Here is a 14,216-nt window from a genome sequence, read left to right as displayed (position 1 = left end):
ATAGCCTTAGAAAGAGTTCATGGAAGGACCATAAGACAACCTTATGTCAGACTGTCATACTGTATATAGACAGGTGAAAGGAACTAAATCTCTTCAGTCCCAAGAAACAGGAATCAGGAAATTTGATCCAAGTATAGAAAACCCTAAGGGGACTTCAGACTCAATAGGAAAAGGAGAACACTGGATCATAACTTTGGAAGTAAAAGGGAATTCTTTGGATGGAGGTTAGGAAAAGCTTTTTTAATGCACAGTTGTTCTCAGACAAAATTCCCAGCCAAGTGCTTGAGGCCCATATTCTGGGCTCCTTCAAGAAATGATGGGTGGATTCACTTAAGTAGTAAGCTATTAAAGGTGGACCGAATAACCCACATTCTCTTGCAACTTTTCTTACGTTATTATGATCTGTTTTGGTGAACCATTTTTTGATTATTTTCAAATTTTAAAAAACAGAACAAAATAAAAATAGAACAGCACAACAACATGCTCCACCAGCCTGTTATCTCACAACCAGCGTTGGTTGTACCACCTCAAAGTTATCACCCTAAGGATCCCTGAGGAGCAGTGAACAGTAAGATTTGTCTGTGTCAGCTGCAGACCTATATGCCCAGCACAGTGGGTCCGGGCACAGGACAGTGCTATACTGTAGAGTTTACTAAATTGTTTTCTGGTCTCCAGTATTAGATGCAATTTCCCAAAATTAATCTTGGCTAAGTTGTATGTTATACCAAGTTCAACACACACATAGACAGACCTAAATCCTCTTGTGAGGTATTGTACTTGTTTATGGACAGTTTCTTAACAATCTAGGTGCATTATCAGTATTTACCAGCAGAGTTAACAAATCTATGATTCCTCCCTGTTAGGCAACCTTATCACAGCACTATGGACAGCTTCCATGCAAACAACCCTTTCCTGTGCAGCTTCAGTCACTTGCTCCACTTTGCAAATTCTGGGAAATAAATACTCACTGGCAAAAATATTAGGATCCCAAACTGCAGAATCAACTGGAATGTGACATGGCATGTATTCCACAAAGTTCTGAAGTATTTGCAGCATAATCCCATGCTTTTGAAGGATCACCTGCTGGTGAGGATGTCATAAGGGCAAAGATTTGATTCTTGGAATTCAAATGCATGTTCTTCCATTTCCAATGGTTTTCAGAAGGGCTGAGATCTGAGGATGGTCTGTATGGTGTCCTCTCTCATCCTCCTCAAGCTCACCACACGTTGTCTTCCAAAAGCAGAATGCATTTATTTAACTGAATATTGTTTCCATGACTAGTTTTTAAGGCAGTTTATTATTACTGTTGCTATTATTTATAGTAGTAGATATAATATATTTAGCTGTTGCTGTAATTCTTGGTGACTAACATTCTAAACAATTAAAGGTTAATTCCATGCTACAAAGTAGGAAAAAGCACAGCGTTATTGCTGTTAAGCCCTCTTCAGGTGTGGAATTGAACAATTCCTGAAATGTTAAAAAGGGATAATGCAAACATTGAATCGCACAGTGGAATTGAAAAAAAATGTTCAGAAATTAACATAACCCTGAAATACTATATTATATTATACACAAAACAAGATAACAATTTTGAGAACGTGGTGGGGTTTCTGATGGCTTCTTGGAGCTTTCCTGATGTATTTTGGATTTAGTCATTTGTTTCCACCACAGGGGTACAAGAGAATGAGCAGAGCAGCAATAACAAGAGCAGCAGGTAAGAAGAGGCAGTGAAAGAAGAAAGGATGGATTGCAGATGAATGATCAGCAAGCTGAATAGACTGGTAAAACATTTGTTGGGCATTACCACCCAGACTTTATTGAGGAACTGCAAGATAACTAGTATATTGTGACTACATCACCTGGAAGGAAGACCAGGGGTGGACTTAGAAGCCATAACAAATACAGGGCAGATATGGAATAGTGAAAAAAACTGTTCTTGTGCAGAAAAAATATTTACAATAGAGTATGACAAATATGGGTGGCACAGTTCTGCAGTGGTTGGTATTGCTGCCTCACAGCGCTGGGACCATAGCTTCAATGCCTGGAGTTCTATCTGTGTGGAGTTTGTATGGTCTCCTTGTATTTGCGAGGTTTGCCTGTACTCGGTTTCCTGCAGGTCCTCTGGTTTCCTCCCCCAGTCAAAAGACATACTGGTACTATAGGTTAATTGGTTTCTGGGTCATTTGTCCATGGTGTGAGTCTGTGCAAGTCTGTGTTTGTATCTATGTGTGCCCTGCAGTAGATTGGCATAAAGTCCAGGTTGTATTCTGCTTTGTGCCCATTGCTTGCCAGAATATGCTGTGGTTCTGGCTTCCATGCATCAACCTGGGTGGATGAAAGACAAACATGCAAAAAAAAAAATCAACTGTAAGTTCTCCAAGGAATTTCCTCCTAGGAGTTTCAAAACAACAGGCCTGAACTTACCTCAAGATGTATAAAGACACATAGGCTACTCTACAAACACTAGAATAGAGTTCTGTAATAGTTCTGTAGAATTCTGTTCATAAGCACCATGTTAAAATACCCTAAGATCCATCCCCCCTTCTCTTGATGGATAAGTAAGCCTACATTTAAACTAGAGGAGTGTCAGAGTTTGTAACCCAGCACAAAATGGTGAGACAACAGACAAGTACAACAGTATGGATCCAAAACTGGTGATACACAAAACAAAAACCTATATGCAATATATAGTTTAAATTAACAACAAGGTTTTAAAATGACAGTAAAAATGAAAGAAATTGCTCTTTGTTCTGGGAGAACACAGATAACAGTGAATAATAATGAATCCAAAAGACCTTTCTGAGGTCATGTAAGAAGGGTGTGCAACAGCCTTTCATCTCACACACGCTAACAAAGCAAGTGTAGAAACAATGCACAACAGAGCAGGGCCACATGTAGCTCTTGGAGAGTAAAGAAAGTAAAATGAAAAGAAAACAATAACTTGAATGCAAATTTCAATACCTACAAGTGAAAGCTTTTTCATTTTCACAAAGAAACTTCAATTTTTAGAAGTGTAGATTTCTACAGAATCCATTTTTCCAATGAATAAAATTTACAGATGAATATAACAACTGCATTTAGTTAGCCAAACCATATCAGTGATATGAAAAAGAGAAAGCTTAAGTTAGTAGCAAGTGTGATATAATGCAATTTACACGATTAAGGCCAACAGTTTAGCAGGACTATTTTTCCTACCAGACTGCAACAACTGCTGAATTAACAAGTGTTTATTTTGGAATCCAATCAGTAAGGTTTTTTACCTATTAGTGGTGGGAATCAAGTGCCCAAGGGATTGTTATTGAGCTCTTGCGAAAGAGATCCCATGTGTAGTTGCATGCAATGTGGGCAATTTTAATTGAAAATGCTAGGAATCTGTTCAAGTCATCACACAGTTATGTAGACAGGTCTTAGAGAGGTCTGCTAGAGTCTCATCTTTCCACAGAAGCTTTTAGAGCTTTCTATTGCATCATTTTTCATGAAGTTTTTCGGATTTGCCACACAGTGATGAAAGTACATTAGACAGGCTAACATTTGCAAGAAGTCCCAGCCAAAGCTTAAGGTTTGTAAGCATCAGCTCAATGCAGTTTTACTTTACTAATTGTGTAAGGTTAGTTTAATTTAGGCTATGATGTATGGATTCAGAAACCTACCATAACAATACTTTATTGAAAATGTAGTATCATTTGATTACTTTCCTTAAAAGTACCTTTCTGGATGTAACTAAGAAAGTGTGTTGACTGACAAGACAAATACATTCATTACATTATATGGAAGTTGGATTGTTTAGCTAATCATGTCCATAAAGAACTTTGTTTTTGCTTTCCTTTTTTTCTTTTCTTATTTATATATTTGAAAAGTTTTCTTTTACACATCTTAACAGGCTGATTTCAACATGAAAACCATTTTTATTACATGGTGGCTATGTTTACCATTTTGAAGGAAATGCATTTAAGGTAGTATTTTGTGTGACCTGATCTCTTAATAGGTTAATTGACTTCTTGGAAAATTGGCCCTGATGTGAGTGTGTATGTGTGTGTTTTGTTGTTTGTCTGTGCCCTGCAAATGACTAGTATCCCATCCAGGTAGTATCCTGCTTTGTGCCCATTGCTTGCTGGGATAGGCTATGGCTGCCCACAGCCCTGTCTTGGACAAAGCGATTAGAAAATGGATGATCTCTTAAAGGACTTATGTTGTTTCACTTAAAAGTAGAATAAAATGTGGTCGTCATGCTTAAAAAGTAAATGACAGGCAAATTCGCCCTTTAAAGTATTTTTAAATGACCTACATTTTTGGAAAGTTTAACAGCTCAAATACTAAACATTAATATGGAGTCACCTGATGTGCTCATGGTATATCTAAACTACTCTAAAACACATAAATGAAAGAGAATATCTTTTTGGAATTATGAGAAAAGTGTCCTTGACATTTTCAAATGACCCCCAATGCCTTATTTAAAAACTTCTTGTCATTTTGTTACTGGTTCTGAAAAGTGTGCGAGTAGGTTGCAGTCATACACAGTGAATAGTATGAATTGTTTATGCTGTGATTATATTGCACTTTTGATAATTTCTTATCTATTCAGACTGAATCAGTTTTATGTCTGAATTTCAGATTTTACTCTTTTTTTTCTTTTTTGAGCAACATACAGATAATTGCAGGCTACTTGACAGCAGCGCCAAAGGTGTCTGAAGTTTATACAAGTTGGTTTGTTCAGCTTCCATGCCCTGAGTGTCAAAAATGCTGAAATGAGGGACACCAAGGATTAATAAAGTTTGAAGTCTGTGACTTACTTAGCTGTGAAGAGGGGTGTTGAAATCACCAAACCTATTGAAAGAGGTTGTAGCTCCCATAAGGCTTAAAACTCAAGTTAACAAGATTTCAAGAGGGCCTCTTTATCCAAATACTAAAAAATAGTATTTATAAAAGTAATTTTTAAAATCATGGGTGGGCATTTAAAAGTTTGCTTTATAAACTAATGATTAGGAGAAAATAATTTTTCATGATTTGTTAAAGATTTCTTTTTTACAGGACTCCATGACTTTTTTATAATGATTTTGTTGTATGCAACCCTGGCCATAGTAAACTGAATAGGCCTGGAATTGATTTATTTGAGAATAGAAAAAGCCCAAGAGCCTCTTTAAATGGAATTTTAAACCTTAGCATATTTGGTAATATCTCCAAATAATGAAGGGTTTTACTCCCTGTGTCTTTACTGAACTTCTAAATTACAGAGTCCTTCGAGGCAAAAAACTGTTTTTGAAAGACAATTTCCAAATGAACAATTCCATTTTGCCAGATGCCTGTGATCATTGTGTCTATGCTACTGTAGCACTATAGCTTGAATATGAAATGACTGACATAAGCAGTTTCTTATTCAGCTGCTGCTGTGCTGAAGGTACTGCAAAACCTTTGAGTGTGAGGTAAAACTTTATGAAAAACATATCTCCACTAGCTCTGTTTTTAGGGATTTAGACTGAAACACAGAAGTTAAACTTTAATCATCCATGCATTTTCTAATTGATTCATCCAGTTCAGGGTCATAGGGGAGTAATGGGCACAAAGCAGGATTTGCAGGATTTGTCCATTGCAGGGCACACAAAGACACAAACACCCACAAACTCAAACCAATTCAATTTTCCCAGAAGCCAATTAACCTACCTTTATGGATCTTTTGATTGTGAAAAAAAGCTAGAGCTACCAGAGGAAATCAATGTGAACATTCGGAGACCATGCAAACTCCACACAGATAGTGCCCCAGACAGAAAACAGAGTTTCATATTTGCTGGACAACAATGCTAACCACTGCACTACCATGATGCCCCAGCTTTAATTTACTTAAAGACAATTTAAAGAGTTAAACCTCTCTTTACTGCATTGGTCTCTAAATTAATACTTTGAAACTGGATATAATAATGGTACAGGCCTTACAGTTATAAAAATTCAGCTCCAAGTGATTTCACAAAAATGTGTTGAATAAGAAAAGTACTTGTCATATTCTGTGATAATTTCAATTCATACGTTGAATGCATTGATAATTATATACATTTGATCATCTTAGAAAAAAAACATTATTTGTTCTCAACCCTGTGATGGTCAGTGACTATATCTTTTAAATTTACTTCAAGTAGATTTACAAGTGTAAAAGTCAGTGTTCAGTTGCATATCCCTTTGAGACAATAAGCAACTGAAGTCTGCAACCACTGAGCTCACTAAACTCATATAATAGAGTACTATACCTGGCAGAGCTTATAAAATGTATTATGTTTTGTTGCCTTTTAACAGCCACTTAAGTAATCTGAAAAAAAAAAGCAAAGTGAACAGTGTCAAAAAATGTCTTTTGGGTGTCTTTGGACATTATTTGAGCTCTCCAGATTTAATGACATGTTCTTTGTTTATTTCATTGGTTTGTGCTATCAGGGATTTGGAAAATAAATGTACACAATTTTCATTGTGATGCTTAAGAATGTCTAAATATGGGTCAACAAGGGGCCATTATGTAAAGGCTCAGGAAACCAGAACTTGTTAGCTTTGACAGCAATTTGATTAGAAGCTTTAAAAATTCATTGTTTATTCACTGAACATTGGCAGCTTTGCTTTTAATTAATTTACAATCAGCAGCATTTGATCTTGGGCAAAGGGGGATCACAAGAAAGCAAGCCCTGGAGGAAGTCCAACTTATTCACGTCAATGAGAACTAGCTCTTCGTAAACCCATAAAGTCCAGATTTCTAAACTTGTTTTTAGATAATCTCTTTGGAGTGGGAACAGCTGAGAGTATCTGAACAGTGATATATTCACCACTCAACACTTTTAGAAAAAGCACAGCAGGTATTAAAATGAACGTAACCTAAAGCTGTGATATTTCACTTTGGCTCATCCTATATCATCATATACTCTATGCCTATCAAAAGTTAATTAATATAGGAGGTGACCCATTTATCCATTACATTCTCTTTAATTAATGCATAGCACTCACCTATTGTACGTGATGAATACAATCAAAATTGAGCACCAGAGCTACATTATGCAAAGATTATTAACAGTCTTATTTAGATTTTTATCTTTAGTACTTATAAATGCATAACTAATATTAGCTTTATAGAAAATGTTAGGAAAGGACTTCCAAGTTTTTTTTTTGTTTACACATTTATTTACAGTAGATATACAATGTCCTCCAAGAGTAATACACAAACAGAAAAAGTCCACAAACAATTATTTAACTGTGCAGTCAAGCATTTTTTTTCTTGCTATCAAGAAATTAATATACATGATAAGTACAATACAAAACTAATTATTTTGGTGTTATTACTGTATATGCATCCATTGATCACGTTAGAACAAAAACATAATGTGTGACCATACTTTAAATATCTTTGAAATTTACTTTAAGTAAATTTCAGAGTGTAAAAGTCAGTGTTCAGTTGCAAATCCCTTTGAGACATTAAGCGCATGAAGTCTGCAACCATTGAGGTCACTTAACTCTTTATATGATAATTCGAGACACATTGCCAAGGCTTTGCTGCAGCCAGTTTGACCTGCCCATTTCTTGGAGACTTCACATTTTCCTTCAACATACAACTTGTATAATTGTACTGAAGTCTGGAGAGGGACGTAGCCAGTCTATCTTTTTTCACAGTTTTCTCCTCTTGAACCCCTCGGTTGTTTTTGGTTTTGAGTCGTTATAAAATTGAGAGGCAGCCAAGAAGTATGGAGGCATTAGAAAATATATTATAGGAATTATTCTTTCTAGAAAAGATACTGAAACCTTGTGAAATGACACAGGCCAAATCGTCATTGCCACTATCGTTGGATAAGGTAAACTATGGAACTACGAGTTTGGAAAGATCTGGAATAAAACATCCATTCAAAGGCCTGTTTTGGAAGATAATCTCTGTAGCCCCATTTTCACACGTTGTTTTTTCTTTCTTAACCCTATCTGCAAGTAATTAAGTCTCTTCTCTGAGACTCTTCAAAAATGCATGCTTCAATGTGTCCAAGGTTGTCTTCTGGATTATGAAAAGAGTTTGAGTAAAATGAATACTTCAATGAATTCCTCTTGTTATCTCATTGGTTCAAACTGATATGGTTTTATCATGCTTTATTGGTATTTGATTCGATTTTAATTTTGGTGTTTCGAAAATTCAGGTTCTTAAGCTCACTGCTATTGGGTGTCTCAAATTGACAGCTGCTAGCAAATGTTTTTGAGAATGGCAACATTTTAATGCTCTTCTTTAGTATTTTTCACGTGGTTTGTAAATGTAACGATAAATTATTTTTTTACAATGAAAAAAAAACTGACAGCCTAAGTGTTTCCTATTGAAAATGCCATATAACCCACACTCTCTCTTTCCTAAAGCCTGGCATTTGAATGAGTGTCTTTGTATTAATGAACAGCAGTTATCAGTATGCCACTGAAAGAAATGTGTAATATGTTCATTAAACCATAAATTACGTTGAAATTTAAAAATAAAAATAAACAAAAATATTAGTTATGGTTCTCTGTAGCTTTCCTAATATGGTATCACAAATGTGGTGCAAAAATAAGTATTTTTAATTAAGTAGTATAATTTCTCACAAATCTACCTTAGCAACAAAAACAATATTGTGTGGTCTGAAATTTGAATTTTATTTGCCCAGAAGTGTAAAGAGAACTGAATGCCTGTAGATGTCAGTTCCCATGTCCGTGTCGAATGCACATTTGCTTCTGGTGCAGAGAATCTGACCGTGGAGAGTACCCTTTCTTGAGGTTATTAAAATCGCATAAAATAAATGCAAAACCATATATGTCTCTGAATATAAAAAGCATCCTATTCCTATCCAAATTTGAATGCATTGTATTGGGAAGACTCTAAAAAACTTTGTAACATTATTCTACACCTATCATAGTTAAACATTAGTTTGACCTATGATCATATTTCGGGATTGATTCAGCTTTATGGTGCATAATGGCTAAATAAATATAATTGAATCTTCTCTAGGGCAGTATGGAAAGCCTTTTAAGTCTAATTACTGAAAAGTATACATAACAATGCTTTGAAAGCCCATAGCCTAAATGATATACCTGTTTCACATATCAATTCGGTATGAGTACAGCATAGAAATTTGCACACTTCTCAAGACGGAATATGAAACTGGCTGTTTGGTTTTAATTCTTTCTTTTCACAGCTGGCTACTACCTTGTTTATAAGATCTGAAAACAGACCCATGTTTTATTAATTGGCCTTAAAAATAAAACGGGGTAAGTCAGTAAAAGCTGATGACAGAGAGACTTCATGTATGACTGGGCCGCTCTGGATACCACATGGTGGGTTTACAAGTCTATAAAAAGTTTATAATGTAAAGAGATTCGTTATGCAATGGTGGTGGTAGAAAGCAGATGATCGATTTATGGGTCCCCCTTGATTACGCAAGAGTTAACAGGCCCAGCTTAGTCCTTCTAGACACCTGAGGACACAGATATCTGAGACCTTGTTTGAGAAGTAATTGGTAGTAATTAGACCTGCTCCTTACTGAACTGCTACTTTAAATTTATGAAGGAGACTCAGAACGATTTCACTTCCAAGATATATGATTTTTTAAAGTAAAATTTTAAATTTGCCTTCATGTTAATGATTGTACTGTAATTATAAGAGTGGAGACACTGGCATAACTGAGTGGATACACTTTGAGTATTGCTCTGGAAAGGTAATTAGCGTTAATCCAGAGTTAGAAGAAGTGATTATACTGAAAAAAACTTTGGAAACGATCCAATTTTAAATATCTTAACTTTAAGACGAATAGAAAAAATGTAGGGCAGAAATATGGCTGCGGTTTTAAAAAAGGGTGCTTTAAATTTACCTGATAATTGCCAGACAAATGCCTTGTACAATATTAAATATAAATCATACAAAAGTCACTAACAACAACAATAAATAAAACACATAAAGATTTAAAACAAAAGACAGGGAATATGAGTACATCGTGATAAGGCCCATTAGTGTTCAAATCCATCCACCCATTTTCTAAACCTCTATCCAATACAGGGTCACAAGGGAGCCTTAACCTATCCCAGCAAGCATAGAATACACTCAAGGTAGAATACACACTGGACAGGATGCCAATGCAGAGCACACACAGACACAAACACACTCACACCAGTCCCCTTTTGCAGAAGCTAATAAATCTACCTGTATTTGTTTGGTAATCAGAGAAAATCCACATGAACACAAAGAGATATCATCCCAGGTGCAGGGCTGCAGCTCTGCTTGGCAGCAATGCTAAACACTGAGCCACTACTGTATGCCACCCTAGTGCTCAAATGTGTACCCTAAATCTATAAGACATAACTGCCACTGTGGTCATACTTAACTTATAAACCATAGCGGGAGCTCTTCAGACCAGTAACTAAAAACCCACTATTTATTCCCCCCCTATCTGAATGCAGTTGTTTTTTGACATCTCATTAATAGTTAGCTTAGATATAGGCCAGAGTTTCTTCTAAAAGTGCAGTTCATGTTGATTGAAAATCTCACTATAAATTTTATGGAGAGTGTCTACTGACATAATGATCTAAAACTCCAGCTATATCTTTTCAAAAAGCATTGTAGTTTTCCTCTGTACCACTTTCCCCAGTAAGCATTTGTTTTGTATGCAACATGCAAATACGGATTTGAGATTTCCATTTTTAAATCTGCCACCCATCGAAGTGCCCGGAAGGCTCACGAACATTAGCAGAAAGCTGAATTTCCGCCCATCCGTTATAAACAAATACAGCTGTGACAACATTGAAGTTGTCTATATTCCTGAGACTTGACTCTGCAGGTCTTTACTTTGTTACTAATGTACGGTAACATTTCAACACTGCTCGGGGCTGTTTCATCGTTGAATCACAATGACAAGAACTGGAAACACTCTAACATTCTGATCTAACATTCTTGAACACATACTGTAGCATGATCTGGTGCCTAGTGCACCTTTATGAAATGTTTACTTGTTTAAAAACTTGAAATGAGCATGTTATTGATGGGGTGGCATGGTGGTACAGTGGTTAGCGTTGCTGCCGTGCAGCACTGAGGCCTTGGGTCCAATGCTGAACCAGGGTTACTATCTGCATGAAGTATAAATGTTCTCCTAATGTTTGTGTGGGTTTCATCTGTGCACTCCTGTTTCCTTCCACAGTCCAAACACATTTGTAGGTTAATTGGGTTTCTGGGTAAATTGGTCCTGGTGTGAATTGTTCACCATGCTTGCTTGGATTCAGAGAGCTGAAATAACTCGGGACAGCCCTCCTATCTCCTTGTATTGCTGTTACAGTCTTGTTAGATCTCTGGAGAAGGTTTGCAGGTGTGCGGGGCACCATTTTGTTAATTGTTTATTGTGAATCGCCTTGCTCCGTTACAGGATACCAAAATAAGGCTGTATATATCTCTGTCAGTATTTTCCATGTTTATTTTTCTGTAAAAAGTCCATATATGATCTCTAACTCCATATGTTAGTATTCTGATAGATTGTGACCTGCACAAGAATTTTGCTAGTATTCATTTAGTATTTTAAGGTCATATAAAAGTATCAAACTACAAGAACATTAATTTCAAATCTTAGAATTTGAATTCTAGTGGGATTTTTACAAAGCTTAAGCTGGTTTTATTTTAATGTAAAATGACTGGGGATAAGATCTAAGCTGAAAAAGCCACTGTTGTCTAGGCTCAAGTTAGGTGGCCAATTTAATCTTCTTCTTTGGCCAGCTGAGATGGCTGGCTCACAAAAGAATCTATAAAGTATCCTCCAAGTGCCTGTCAAAAGCTTAATTGTGGGAAATTTGGGGGCCAACTTGTAAATGAGGAAAATGCACAGACAACAGTTCACAAAGACTGTACTTTGCGCAGTGCTGTATTTTCAGTATTTATTCAACCAGACCAAAGAATCATTCACAATTCACTGAAATGTCCATAATTACAATTGTAATTAGTTTTTTGCAGCACAGGTGTCTGTTATGCAACTACTTTGGAACAAAATTTGAACTGTTGTTATCGTGTGTGATTCCTGCTGACCAATTGGCTGCTTTTCCTCCTGTCTGGCATGAATTAACAGTGAGTGAGTTCAACGGAAACCTCTTATAATTTACTCTAAGCGGCTTTCTAATTTACCTCACTAAATCTGTGCTGAAATCTACAGGATCAATGGCAGCACAATGCCTTGAAATTTAATGATAACCACAATGGCACTGGATATCAGGCCATTCACTTCAGGGAAGTGAACCTGCAAAGAAAACATACAGAGCTTCTTCCGTCTTCCACTATAATCATAGCCAAAAAAGATTGAAAGGAAAATTTGATCACATATAAATTTATTTTCAGGTATTATTATAAACAGAAATGGTGTGTGAAGAACTGATGAATGTGTGAAGTAAAAATATGCAATTGGTAAAAATAAGACTGTTGTTTTCATACATATGGTAAATGCATTTGATGTGGTACAACAGTTTCAGCATGTTTCATATACACCTAAACCACCAATTGTTGTCAACAGACTTTGAGGAAGTGCATGCTTCCTTTTGGATTAACCTTTATGAAACCTGCTTTATAGTACATTCTTTGTGGCTACATAACATGGTATCACAACATTCAGCCATGACAATTCGTCTAAAAGAGATAATAATCATAATAACCATAAACCTAAATCAGACTAACCCCACTAACCCCAACCTTAACCATAGATCTAAAACATACTGTAGATCCATAGACCTAAAAAATATTGCTCTTTGACAAATGTTATGTACATCTTTGTATACAATATGTCTTTTGGAATTAAAGTCATAAAGGTAGAGTTTGTCTTCCATGTTTTCTTCAAATTGGATTGACAAGAGTCTTCTGTTTTTCTATTTTCACATTTAAATGTACCACATTTTGATGCTGTGTTAAGGTAAAACTAGAAGCATATCTATAAAAATTTGGCTTCTGCCTGCGTTAATTTTTCTTTGGTTATTTACTGCCATCTATATCCCTTTTTATTTTTGTATCCTAATTTCTTACCTCAATAAAGATATTTATTTGTATACTTAATTAAAGAAGGATTTAATTGCACTTTTATGAGATGTTTTCTTACAAGATAGACTGATGTCTAATAATCAGTACTAAATATCATCCATACTTTTTTACTTTAAAAAAATACTACGTTTACACATGGTGTAAGGGAAGCTAAGTAATTAAGTGTACCTGAAAGCTTAAAACCAAATATTTTATTCTGCTTTTTTGCAGTGAATTATTTTCTAAAGTCTGAGTGTTAAGAAAATGTGTAGAAGAATGTTTTGCTGTGCATAGAGGAAACGAAAATATGGAGAACGTGATCCATTTTGTAATGAGACACAACAGTTACCGTCTTAAATCGAATTGTTTTCTTCACAGATTATTTAAAAGCATAAATGTTCCAAACCTTCTTCCTTAGCCTGAACCTTTTTTGTACATTTTGATTGATGCTTAATCAAAATTAGCAGCAGGCTTTTTCCTGTTTCCAGACTTTAAGGAATCAGACCCCTTCACCTGAGCCATAATCGCTTTATTCACAAGGAGACAGGAGGTAACCTGACCAGGAGCCTAAACTTCATGTGATATCAGACAGATGATACCCTCTGTGAATCAAGCATGCTTCCCCTTCTACCATCGACTGCGCACTTCTTTATGGTTCAGCCGCTGTGCTCCCTTTGACAAAGCTGTGGCTCATTTACAGGTCTGACACGTCCCTTCAACTCCACCAATGGGTCTTCACTGAGCTGCACAAAAGTTAGAAAGCAGCCCTCGTCGTTTCAGGGGCCCAACGCTCATTAAGATATGCATCTACATCATACGCTTGACACAACACCGGCAGGCCCCAAATGAGCAAGGGCTCTTTTGTTCCACTTCGTTCAGCCCCGGAGATAAAACTCTGCGGGCCGATCAGAAACGCAGCTGTTGTTTGGGATAGAATTGCGAATGGGGAGAAAAAAAAGCACATGCTCCAGGTTCAAAAAAGCTCTCACGAGCAGAAAATCTTTAATGACTGAGCCTTTCCTTGGAATAGAAGCATCTCAGGAAAAGCAGCCGCCCTCATATTTTACTGATTGCTGACACAGGGCTTCTTTGTTCACGCCTGATAATTAAACTCTAACACTCTAGTCCTCGAAACCAGTCCAGCCTCCCGCCACTTTTTGCAAGCATGTAATTAAAGTTATAAAATAGAAGATGTTGGCATAGGAAGGATGTT

This window comes from Lepisosteus platostomus, chromosome 10, assembly GCF_059453375.1.
Source record: "Lepisosteus platostomus isolate fLepPlt1 chromosome 10, fLepPlt1.hap1, whole genome shotgun sequence".
Taxonomy (NCBI): domain Eukaryota; kingdom Metazoa; phylum Chordata; class Actinopteri; order Semionotiformes; family Lepisosteidae; genus Lepisosteus; species Lepisosteus platostomus.
Note: the sequence above shows the minus strand (reverse complement) of the source record.